This window comes from Petaurus breviceps, unplaced genomic scaffold, assembly GCF_028583685.1.
Source record: "Petaurus breviceps papuanus isolate PSGF00001 unplaced genomic scaffold, PetGlider_PUasm1.0 90417, whole genome shotgun sequence".
Lineage (NCBI taxonomy): Eukaryota > Metazoa > Chordata > Mammalia > Diprotodontia > Petauridae > Petaurus > Petaurus breviceps.
This window is the reverse complement of record NW_027187245.1, coordinates 1,588,904-1,598,890: the sequence shown is the minus strand read 5'-3', so window position 1 is coordinate 1,598,890 and position 9,987 is coordinate 1,588,904. Positions and strand designations below refer to the sequence as shown.

General features: G+C 37.9%; 1 long non-coding RNA gene across 1 annotated transcript in view; it reads right to left on the bottom strand.

Annotated features, from left to right (window-relative positions):
• LOC138177470 (uncharacterized) overlaps positions 1–9,987 on the bottom strand; it is a 110,495-nt gene that overhangs the window by 76,909 nt on the left and 23,599 nt on the right. The window contains exon 2 of the long non-coding RNA XR_011172505.1: positions 5,522–5,674. This is a non-coding gene — a long non-coding RNA (uncharacterized lncRNA). The remainder of the gene's footprint in view (positions 1–5,521; positions 5,675–9,987) is intronic.

Genomic DNA, 9,987 nt, shown 5'->3' with positions numbered 1-9,987 from the left:
GTGTGTGTGTGTGTGTGTGTGTGTGTGTGTGTGTGTGTGTGTGTGTGCAGAAAGGGGATATGGAGGGCTAGTGATCTGTCGGTCTATTTGTGAAAAGTCAGAGCTATGTTTATCCTCACCAAAAATTCTAGACTCTCTCCACTCCAATCTAGCCCTCACACAGTTGCCAAAATCATCTCCTTAAAGCATGTCTGCTCATGTTATGCCCTTGCTTAAGGATATTTAGTGGTTCTCTATTGCCTCTGGGCAATAAACTGGCCTTTAAAACCATCTGACCCCAGACTACCTTTCCAGGATTAGTTCTTTGTGTATGCACTCTTCCTTCCACCCAAACTGGTCTTCTGGTTCTTCCTCAAACTTGGCTTCCCACCTCCTGCCTCCATGCTTTGGACAGACAGGTTACCATGCTTGGAATCCACCCCCCTCCCCACCTTTGCCTCTTAGAATTCCTGCCTGTCTTCTAGACTCTGTTCATGTGCCGTTTTCTGTAGGAAGCTTTTGGTGATTCCTCAAGTTGTCAATGCTCCCTCTCTCTCCTCTGATTATTCACATATATACTTATCTGTTTGGAACTGATAGTGTCATCCCACCCCAATTCCAGTAGAATGCACCCTCTGTGAGGAAAGGAACTATCTGGGGTTTTGTTGATGTCTCCTTGCCCTTCCTAAATGCTTGTTGGAGTGGACTGAATCACCAGTTTGGTTAGAGATGCTACTATAGAGATTCTCTCTGTGGAGTGGGGAAGGGAAATCTCTTCCTAATTAGCCCTGGCAGCATCACAGTGGCCATAACCTACTTTCCATAGTCAAGGTTTCCTAGTATATGCTCCATTTGCTGCTGCCTACGGTTTTTACAATTCTCCCTGTGAGAACTGGTAGGGAAGAGTGGAACTTTAAAAAAAGAAAATCATTTTGAATTCATCGCAAGAAAAAACAAAGTATTTATTTCAAAGCGTATTCCTTTGACAAATGTGACACTAACCAATATTTCCTCTATCTGTACATTTTGATTAGACTGATTTCTATTAATGAGTGTGATGAATTTTGTTTAAATGGTATATTCAATTGTTTCTTAAATAGAATTTCTTCTTTTAAATGAATCAGTTAAAAGAGAGGTATTTACAAATTATCTCAATGTGCTTTTATCTAGCTCCCTAACTCCCCACGAAGCTCTTTCTATTTTATTAAACTCTTCATTATCATTAAGACTGCTATCAAGGGAGTTGATAGTGAAAAGGACAGAGGAGAAGTAGGAAAGAATTCTTTCTCCAAATAGAAGTTTGGGTTTCAGTCATTTACACCTAAAGGGAAAGCACATCTAGAATGTGGCCTGTACTCCATCACTGAATTAGCAAAGTGGGAAACTATTTCTGGGCAGAGCCCGCCATGTTGGGAGCATGTACCAAAATAGATATTCAGGATGTCATTCGAGCAATCTCAGCAGTAGCCCTCAAATTGAGACATTCCAACTCTGCGAAGGTATGTAACTGTTGTATCTTCTATCCTAACTTAAAATCTATGTGAGGAATACCCCTCCCCCTAATATACACAACACATAAATACTTCCCTTCATGGCAAGATGGCAAGATGCCAACTGACTGTTTCAACTATTAGAATAAAAGCACCTAAATAGCTGTAATATTTCACTGATAGGGAAGGAGACAGACTTGATGACTCTCAAGGCAGCCATGCCATTAGGTCCATATATACTTTCTATTGGCTTCAGCCTTGGAAGCAGGAAGATGATAAACCCTGCTAAGAAATGGGTCTAATAAAGGGATCTGGATCTCTTCCCTATCTCTACAATTACTTTTACAATCAATTGTTCTTAGTTACTGTTATCACAACATTGCCAGGTCAAATTTACAAATTTCACCAGTACAGTTTAGGTCAAAACATCAGTTATTGTGGTCCTTTTTGTAAGTGCTATCACCAGGGCTCTGCCTTAATTCTCCTGCCCTAGTTCCAACTTTGTTTAATCTGGAAATTCACAGTGACTACAGGGCAGCAAGGCAGTAGAATATGAAGAATGACCAGCCTCCAAATACTTCTGCCCACCTTACTGTGTTCTCTGTATGCCACCAGATCTCCTGATTTCTTATGGTATGGCCAGCCCTTTAGCCACCAACCCTGCTCTGGTCCTCCAAATAGTTCAGTGTTCTCAATTTCTTATCATTGGTTATATTCTTGCTTTTGGTTCACTCTGCCTCATTCTACCTCCTCTGCCTCTTCAATCTTAGCAGGCTCCTGGTTACTGAATGCTTCCTTAGATAGAGGGCAACCCATCTTGCTCTTCTCTTTGGTGTCATTGACCATTTGATTCCTATTTATCTGACCCAATGGCGCTCTGACTTTCCTATTTTGTTTCCTGGACACGCTGCTATCCATATTTCAGTGTCACTCTCTCCAAACCTTCCCATAGCTGGACACAGGTCCTGGGCAACTGAGAAAGATAGACCTGATACTACTCATTGAGCTTAGAATGAACATAATTACTTTCTTTCAGAATTGATCCATGCTATTAACTTTGGAGCCCATAATCCTGCTGTGACCTCCCCATATCACATCTAGTAAAGACTGGGGTCATAGGTTAAAATAGAGTAGTGGTGTAAAACTCAAACTAAACCATTCAGAAGGATCCCCATAGGCCACAGATTAACTTAGAAAAACACACTTTAATGTTACCTATGTTTTATTGTGTTTTTTTAATCTTGTTAAATATTTCCGAATTGCATTTTAATTAGGTTCTGGCCAAACTTGGAAGCTGCATCCTGCCTCCCTATGTGTTTGACATTTCTGATGTAGAGACTATGGTTTTTTTGGAAATGCACCTAGGCTCCACTGTCCCACATAACTCTTCTTAGTTATGGAAACTAGGAGTGCTGTACGTTCACAACCCAGTCATGCTATCCAGAAGTCACAAAAAGTCTCTTCTTATGTCTTCCTTCTCTATAATTCATTCAAACATCATCCCTACCAACTTTCATTATATCATCCTATTATCATGCCTTGAAAAGCCCCTTGGCCAAGGGCATTTCTCATAATAATATCATAATACAATGTAATATCATAATATGAACCCAACTGTCTTTTGCCTCATACACAGAGTTAAGTGTAATGATCTCCCTCTGGATTCCAAATTCCCTTTATCTCTTAGCAGTAGCTATGATTCTTTGTGTTTTCCCCCTTCTCTCTCTTCACTTCTCCAAAGGCCCCCTGTACTAGATAACCAATGATAAAACCTTAGAATTTGGTCACACATTCCCTAATAAGCAAACAGGGATTGGGGAGGAGAGGGAAAAGGGTCCAAGCAGCTACCATTCTTCTAACCCAGAGACCTGAGTTACTTCTTCCAAGAACTTACTTCTTTCACGTCAGTGCAACAATTTGGCCAGTATAATTTGCACTAAGAAAAGGAGAGTAGAAAATTAAAAGAATTACTGAGTTGGTTAAAGAAAAAATCCCCAACAGACATTTTTTCCTTTAACTTTTAAGATTTTAAATTTTTAAGTTTTAACTTTTAGCATTTTTCAGGTGATCGGTTTTTATTTGCTTACGTTATTTGTATAACACTTCATGAAGTCAAAGACTACTTTTTGTACCTTGGACTCTCTCTATTATTGCCCTCACCTACCTCCATCTCACCTGCCTACAGAATCCTGCCTACCCTTCACTTCAATCCATCTGTGAGTGTGGTGATTACTCTATCTATCTATCTATCTATCTATCTATCTATCTATCTATCTATCTATATTTATGGTGACTGCATACTCGTCTTTTCTACTGACCCTTTTACATAGAGTGCTCCTTGAAAACTTTGAATAAGTTAGCCCCAGAAAGGCCCTGGGATAGTGCTACCTACCTCCTGGGAGCTCACTAAGTGTTGGGTGAACTGTTGATTGACTTCCTTCTCAGGGGAAGCTTTCTGTGATCACTCCTGTCAGGGTTTCTGCCAAATACATATAAAGATAATGACAGGGGAGGAGAGCTAATTAATGAGCCAGATACAGATCCACAAACATCATTTTAGTGTTTCAAAACATCTAGAGTCTCAACAGGCTTACTCACAAGAGGAAGATTTTTTCTGATCACTGCAACCCAAAATGTTTATGTAATAATGATGAATGTAGGTATCTGTATTAAGGACCAATATTTTGCCAAATTAAGCAGGAACTGGTGTGTGCTGTGCCCTCTCCTTCCCTGCCCCTAAACTGTAGCTAGTAATTCTGGCACCAGAGCCAAGTAACACAAAATTAGCTCAAAAATTCTGTTTCAGAAAAATTCACTTGAATTGAGGTTGGTAGTACAATGGAGGAGATCTCTCAGGGTGAGACTCAAAGTACCAGAGCATGAAGCTCCATAAGAGGAGAGACCTGAAGATGTTAGTGTGTGTGTATATGTGTATATATTTGTGTGTGTATGTGTATTGTGTGTGTTTGTGTTTGTGTGTGTGTGAACAAAGAAACACTCGGAAGCTTGTAGCAGCAAGCACCCCAGCATCCCCAGGGTGGCTGCCAACACAGGTTCTTAGATCTGCTTTTCTAAAGGAAAGCAACTCAAAATGGGTCAACAATCTTGCTTAAATCAATCAAACATATCATTTACTTAGTTCAGGGGAAAAAGTCAGCACCCGGAACTTCAGAGTATACAGACAGGTTACAAGCAAAAATTACAAGACAGAGAAATATTTCAAGAAGACAGGCCTCCAACTGTCTAACCATTACATCCATATCTAGTCACAGTTATCAGAGAGGGAAGCACCAACATCTGGGTTTTCAAAGCTGCGGGGCTCTCAACAGCTGCCCAGAGTCTCATCTGGTCAAATCACACAACACTTCTCAAAGTGAGCCCCAAAATAAAGCCTCACTTCAGGGATTATATAGACTTCTCCCAGTTCAGAGAATGTAACAACCTTCTTGACCCATTGCCCAATCACAACAAATCTCCTGAAAAACAAGCCTCCCAGCACAGGCTCCAGGTGCAATTAAGGTTATCAAATGGCCTAGGGGCAGGGAAGATCTTAAATTTACATTTCTATTACAATGCTGTACTAAGGGAAAGAGTAGAATGTGGTTGGCTCTGTCAGGGGAGCATATAATTCTCCTAGGACTCTCTATTTTAACTAGCTGCAACTGCTAACTAGTTGTTAAGATCAGTTGTTTCTATCTAGCTAAGGAGTATAAGTGGTATCAGGGCCCAGGGCAAAAGCCTGTATGCCCTGCCCTAGTCCCAGCTTTGGGGGATCTGAAGAGTGACATGTGGATAATGTCACAGAGACTTCAGGGCAGTAACCCAGTAGAACACAAGGAACAGCCAGCCTCGGAATACTTCAAGCCAATGGAAATGCTTCAAATTAAGAAGAAGATGTCAAGCACAGCAGATTTTCCTCCATTAATTGGATTTGGCATAAAGAAGAACACAGGAAGAAATCTTCCAAGTCACCATCCTCTAAGAAGGAGATTCACTCAAAAGGCAGATAACAAATGACAGTGTATAGCAACTCCTCAGGGAGATTTCCTTACCTTTAGAGAGAAATCATTTCTAGTCAGTGCTGGAGATAATCTGATTCTGGCAGGATTTCCTCTATTTTCAAATATAATCTTCCTGATATCAACATTCCCAAAAAGGGTTCTTCCAATAGTATCAGAATGTGACATAATTAAAGGCAAATGTACCTTAAAAGGAGAAGAAACACATAAAAATCACCATTCATTCATTCAGAAAGCTCTGTTTATTTCTTTTTTAAAAATGCATTGTGTTCTAGATACTATGTTGGATGCTGGGAAGATAGAGATAAAATTAACCAGTTGATATCCTCAAGAAACCTACATTCTATGATAGAATGGGGTGGGAAGACATGAATATAGACAAGTGAACACAAGATATATACTAAGTCATATAAAGTATGCACAGGTAACAGAATTATTTGTAGACTGTGAATGTGACCCCAAGGACCAAAGCAACATTTTTAAAGTCATCTTCCGCTTAATAACAGCTTATAGTTACACATTATTTCAAATGCTTTCCTCATAACAACATGTGAGGTAGTCTGGGCTAGAATTATTAAATGAGTTATATAGCTGAAGAAACTGAGGCTCTGAAATCTGTGGCTTGTGCAGGGTCCTAGGATTCGTAACTGTGATTTACAGTATGGAAGCCAGGTCTCTTCTGACTCCACGTCCAGTGAACTAACCACTTTTATTACTACAACTATGACTACTACTACTACTACAAAAAGCTGAATTTACTTAGATTCTTAAGTAAAGCCACGGAGAGGGCAATGAAGCTGATGGTAGGTGTTAATTAGGCTGCAACTCAACAAATAAGAGACTACAAAGAATTGGAACAAAGGATATATCTAAGAATGAGTATAAAAGAAGAGGGTCTGCTCACGTAAATAGAGCAAGGGATAACTCAAATGTCCCATGTGCACCACTAGTACTATGGCCATATTAGGATAAAGCCCCTAGCATCTTCAGTGGACCTCAAGTGGGAAATTTATGGGGTGAACACACACAGGTCATGCAGGACATACAAGGACGAATGGGCTGTCATCTGTATCACTGGAGGGAATACCCCTATCACTAAGGTCATAGATTCTCATTGGACCATCTAATATTGGGCCATCTAAGTGAGAAAAGGCTTTACATATTTACCCCACTGCCATCTCATCACAACCTCAAGGAAAAAAAATTACAAAAGAATTACCATTATTTTCACCTTTGGCAGATAAAGAAACTGAGACTCAGAGAGGTTCAGTGACTTGCCCAGGATCACACAGCTAGTAAGTGTTAAAGCCAAGATTTGAACCCAGGTTTCACTTGACTAAAAGTCCAGAACTTTTCCCCTCTACATCACATCTGTCTCTAACAAGAATAAAAAGTATAAGTATGATGATGATGATGATGATGATGATGATGATGACAGTAATTATAAAAATTATAAGAAGCAAAATTTCAAGGATTAAAGTGAAATTAGAAGTCAAAGCAGCAAGAGAACAAAAATAAACAATTTAACATTTATCAAAAACTTTACTACAGAAGTTTGAGAAGTAAAAAAAAATCAGAGACAAGACAGAACTCATTGAAAAGAAGGATACATATAGCTTTTTTCATCTACATGGTCATAAAAGTCTAACAAAACAACAATTCTAATTGGATTAAAAGAGAAACAGGAAGCTTATGGAACCAGTAACATGAGGAACGGCAGAACAGTTGTGTCAAGGTTGGTGAATGAAATTCTAACCTCTGTGTAAAACTGGAAAATGACAAGGTAAATAAGATAAAAAATTATTGGTTCAAAGGCTTCACAGTGGCACTTAAATTCCTATTAAAACATTTTACTAGCTTTCTCTGAGACAAAAGCCTTGATCTCACCTTGCCTAACTATTGACATTATATTATCTATTGTTAAAAAATGATAACATCAGTGACCCCTACAAATATATAGGCCAATTTCATGTCTATGCACTCTATACAAAGAATTCACAGTTTTTATCACAAAATAAACAGTCCATAAACACTTAAAAGAATATAATGTATTGGGCAAGGAGGAACAAATCTCCAAGCACACAAAGAAAGAGCAGCTTATTATCAATTTGGTAATTATTGAACAAGCTGCCTGAAAGCACCATAACATTGATATTGCTTCTGTTGAATATCACAAAGCCAGTTCTGTATTCACAGTTTATTCATAAACTACAAACATAGAAAATTGGCCTAAGTATAGTGAGAATGCTAGATGATCTGAGGTCCAGATGGAAAGTTATTCTATATTTAAAACATGCTACCAACACTATGTGAAGAACAATTCGTATGAAATGCGGCATTTTTCAGGGAGTCAGCTCATTATGGTTCTTCCTAGCCTTACATTCAGAGTTGTCTCTTCTAAACAGAGCTAAGTAAACTTCCAAATTTAAAAAGTTGAATCAAAACATCTTATTAACCTCTTCATGGCTGATGCTTTGCATCGAACTACATGGCTCCTCCCAAAACACACATTAAACACCTCCTTTATTTTGTGGAAGCTTTTCCCAATGATATCAAAATGTCCTTTGGACTCAAAAAGTGTAAAATTCTTAACATATTCTTAAAGGTATATGCTAAAGACTCAGCATGATCTCAGAGGTCACGCTGAACCAAAGAATGAAGGCAATATATACAAATACCTTGGTCCCCTCTAGGCAAGACTAGAACATACAGAAAAAAATGGGAAGGCAATGGCTGAATGATGGCATTCTGAATCAAAAGCAGATGTTAAAAAAATGAACATCTATGAAATACCAGTATTAATCTATACTTTCAGATGCAAAATGGACCATAACATATGTGGAAAGTACTCTAATAACTTATACAATATTTTTTTTAAAGCAATAGGGGTTAAGTAACTTGCTCAAGGTTACACGGCCAGTTATTTCTGGGTGTGGTGCTGAGTATCTGAGCCCGGATTTGATCCAGGTCATCCCAACACTGGAGCCGGTGCTCTTACTCGCTGAGCCACCTGGCCGCCCCTTAACTTACACAATATTAAGAAAACAGAGTTTACCACCCTAAAGCAACTATAAAAAGATGAACACTTCCACACCACAAAGGTGGAACATAACTAATTGAAATTTGTAGAGCAGTTCCATAATTTTGAGAAATACTTTAGGGATAAGCAAAAATTGCTTACTTAGCAATAGTAAAGACTGTTAATGGGTGCAACCATTGGATTTTTCAAAGGTAACCAAAAGTAGCTTCCCTCTGTATGGAGCTTATGAAATGACCAAGATTCAAGAGTGTGATCCAAAGGTCATCCATTGGCAATAGCCAATCAAATTCAGCCAACGATATGTCAGCACCGAACAAAGCAATGGAAATTTGTTACTGTTAAATGGAAGGGTGTATGATAGCAATTCAGGAATAGGTCACTGACATTAGAAACTAAAGGAGGCTTATCCTTAAGGAGCCCAGACTTGATGATCAATACAAATTATTTATGTAGAGAAAGAACAACATATTACTACAGGCTATACAAAAATAGCATCTACTTAATATCTAACACAACGTGATATGGTGGCTAGAAAATATTATTAGAATTATATATATATATATATATATGGTCTTATTTTTCAAATATATAGAGAACTGAGTCAAACTTATAAAAAATAAGAGCCATTCTTAAGTTGATAAATGGTCAAAGGATATAAACAGGAAGTTTTTCAGAAGAAGAAGTCAAAGCTATCTAGTCATAAGAAAAAATGTTCTAAGTCACTATTGATTAGAGAATGGCAAATTAAAAGAACTCTGAGCTACTACCCCAAAATTATCAGAAATGACAAATGCTGGATGATATGAGGGAAAATAGGTATACTAATCAACTGGTGGTAGCGTTGTAAACTGATAGACCCATTCTGGAGAACAATTTGGAATAATGCACCAAAGGCTATAAAGCTGCATATTCCTTTGACCTAAAAATATCATTACTAAATCTGTATGCTAAAGAGATCAAAGACAAAGAAAAAGGACCTATATGTACAAAAATATTAATAACAGCTCTTTTTGTGGTACCAAAGAATTAGAAATAGAGGGGATGCCTATCAATTGGGGTATGACTGAACAATTTGTGGCACATGATTGTGATGGAATACTATTGTGCTGTAAGAAATTATAAGTAGGATAGTTTCAGAAAAAACCTAGCAAGACTTATATGAACTGATGCAAAATGAAGTGAGCAGAACAGGAAGTCATTTTACAAAGTAACAGCAATATTGCAATGATGATCAATGGTGGAAAGACTTAGCTACTCTTATCAATATAGTAAACCAAGATAATTGCAAAGGACTCATGATGAAAAATGTTATCTATCTATAAAAAAAACCTGATAAACTCTGAGTGTACAATTAAGGATGCTTTAAAAAAATTCATTATTTTTCTTGGTTTTTAAAAAATGTGCATTTTTTGTATCATGGCTAATATGGAAATACGTTTTACATTACTTCACATTTATA